The following is a 3,232-nucleotide window of genomic DNA, read 5'->3' on the forward strand; positions in this document are numbered from 1 at the left end:
CTTTTTTGTTATATTCACTAGTTTGCTGTATTTTAGATTCCACATATAAGTGATATCATACAGTATTTGTCTTTCTCTCTCTGACATTTCACTTAGCATAATACCTTCCAAGTCCATCCATTTTGTTGCAAATGTCAAAATTTCATTCTTTTTTACAGCTATTATTCCATTGTATGTATATACCACAGCTTCTTTATTCATTCAAAGTGTTGATGGACACTTTGGTTGCTTCCATATTTGGCGGTTGTAAATAATGCTGATATGAACATTGGGGTGCATGTATCTTTTAGAATGAATGTTTTTTGGGGTTTTTTTTTGGATATATAACCAGGAGTGGAATTGCTGGGTCATGTGGTAGTTCTATTTTTAGTCTTTTGAGAAACCTCCATACTGTTTTCCATGGTGCCTGCATCAATTTACATTCCCACTAACGATGTACAAAAGTTCACTTTTCCCCACAGAGTGATTTCCTTATTTTTTTTAGCACTTATTTATATTTATTTATTTTTGGCTGTGTTGGGTCTTCATTGCTGCATGCAGGCTTTTTCTAGTTGCGGTGAGCGGGAGCTACCCTTCCTTGCACGTGTGGGCTTCTCATTGCAGTGGCTTCTCTTTGTTGCGGCGTGCGGGCTCTAGGCGCATGGGCTTCAGTAGTTGTGGCTCTAGAGTGCAGGCTTAGCAGTTGTGGTGCACGGGCTTAGTTGCTCCATGGCATGTGGGATCTTCCTGGACCAGGGCTCGAACCTGTGTCCCCTGCATTGGCAGGCAGATTCTTAACCACTGCACAACCTGGGAAATCCTGATTTCCTTACTGAAACACCCCAAGGATGCATTCTAACGTTACACCCAGGTTCATTGTGCAGGGAATTGTTAAAACTCGGTCTTTGGGATGAGTGCAGTAAGAATCCCAATTGTAGACGCTGAGCACATTCTACACTAAGTTCATGTCTGACAAGCTAGTAGAGCACTCAGTGCTATATGTTTTCTGGATATGTCGGCTTTTGGTTTATTACAAGACATACACTTAGTGCCTGTGGTTTGTTCAGCACTCTTGTAGGTTGACCGAGACTTCACACAACATTAAGGACATAGTCTTGGCCCTGGCTGAGTTCACAGTCTGATCAGGGTGATGAAACATACTTGTGGATGAATGCAAAGTCACAAGTGAAAACCTTACTCTAATGGATGAAGAATGTGAGGTACAAGATGGATTGGAATAAGAGATGGAAGAAGCAGATGGTTCTGAACTTCCATTACACAGGAGGAAGGGATGCACGTGGACTGGTAGAGAAGAAAGGTGGGGGAGAACGTTCTAAGCACAGGCAAGATGGTGTACATTTGCAAGATTTGCCCAAGTGCAAGATTTGCCCAAGGGGCAGAATGGGCGGAATCTCCCTGCAGAGGGATCAGAGGTGGGTTTGGAAGAAAGGATTAGAGAAATGAGAGCTGTCAGTAGAGGAGGTGGGATGTGGCTCGTCGTGGGGAGCTACTTGGGGTTCCTGAGACCTGATGTGACATGAAGGAATATTTGTAAGGGATTAATCTCGCAGCGGGTGTGGGACATTTGGGAGCAAACAAGATTCAAACTGGAAATACTAGTTAGGGGGCAAGATTTCTTAATTTCAGTCTTTCCTGTGCCACTTCTGATTTTTAATTTTTCTGCCATATTTAAATATCATCTGTACCACTATTTACTTAATATTTTTCTGTAAGTAGATTTCACTTTTAAAAGTTTAAATAAATTCAGCTTTGCCTTAAGCAGTAATATCTACCACTGTTTAGTTAATACTTTTCTTTGAGACCCTCATTTAAAAACTAAATAAGTTTAGCCCTACCCCAAGCAATAGTACCTTTAAAATCATAGTATTCTGTACTAGTTATAGTTTTCCTAGTGCACACTGTAGTAAACCCATGGCCATTATAAAGTTTTCTTCTGTATGTCACTTGAAGTCATCTTGTTTACCACCAACGGTTCATGTGCTGCGCTTTTGGGAACACTCGGCATTACAGCTCTCTACTGTGACATGATGGAATTGAATAAATGGAGTTTAGCTTACATTTATTAAATACTTACCTTGTACAAACTACTGGCTGAGGGAGATGAAAATACGAATTACATACAGTCTTTGCTCTTAATGGATTTGGAGGGAAGCAGGGAGCGAATGGCATACCAATAAGAAGGTGAGATGTAGGCTTGATGAACCCAATCCCAGCCATGTGGAGCAGCTTTTAATTATGCCATCTGATATCAACTCTGTCAACCGGGCAACACTATGGAACTAGACTGGTTGAGCACTCCTCAAATCCATTTCACTCCAGCAAGTATTTTCCAGACACTTCCTGATGCTTTTGCGACTATGAAGGAGAGTACAGTGTTTTAGGGAGGGATAAACCAGCAACCAAAGGATGAAGTGGGAGGCAGAGTGGGCTAAGGACCATAAGAGAGATGCACTGAGTGTATGCTCAGGGCTTACGAGAGGAAGGGTTCAGAGCCAGCTCTGGGGACTAGGAAAGACTTTCTAGAAGATGTGCCATTTCAGATGGACTTTAAAGCAGCGGTCCCCAACCTTTTTGGCACCAGGGACCAGTTTCGTGGAAGACAGTTTTTCCACTGGGGTGGGGGGATGGTTTTGGGATGATTCAAGCGCATTGCATTTATTGTGCATTTTATTTCTATTATTATTACATTGTAATACATAATGAAATAATTATACAACCCACCATAATGCTGACAGGAGGCGGAGCTCAGGTGGTAATGCGAGCAGTGGGGAGTGGCTGTAAATACAGATGAAGCTTCCCTCACTTGCCCGAAGCTCACCTCCTGCTGTGCGGCCCCGTTCCTAACAGGCCACAGACAGGTACCGGTCCGTGGCCCGGGGGTTGGGTATCCATGCTTTAAAGGATGAGATAATGTAGAAGGCAGTGGTGGAGGGGTTCTCGCAGAAGGAAAGGCATCAACAAGGCACCAAAGAGGAAAACGGAGGCATTTGTTTGGGAGAAGGGCAAGTCTCCAGTTGTTTTGTGGGAACTTGGGGAGATGAAGGTGGAGAAGCAGGCTGGGGTCTTGTGGGCCCCTTAGATGCTGGGCCGAGCATGGATGTATTTCTGTAGGTGGTCAGGAGCCATTGAAGGCTATGACGTGTGCTAAGTTGCACCTTATGAAAAATCTAAATGGATCTCAATTGGAGGGTGGAATAACAGCAAGCTGGAGACTACTAGGAAGAAACTGCAG

The sequence above is a fragment of the Neophocaena asiaeorientalis genome, unplaced genomic scaffold (genome assembly GCF_003031525.2).
Source record: "Neophocaena asiaeorientalis asiaeorientalis breed wild unplaced genomic scaffold, Neophocaena_asiaeorientalis_V1.1 scaffold152, whole genome shotgun sequence".
NCBI classification, from domain to species: Eukaryota; Metazoa; Chordata; class Mammalia; order Artiodactyla; family Phocoenidae; genus Neophocaena; species Neophocaena asiaeorientalis.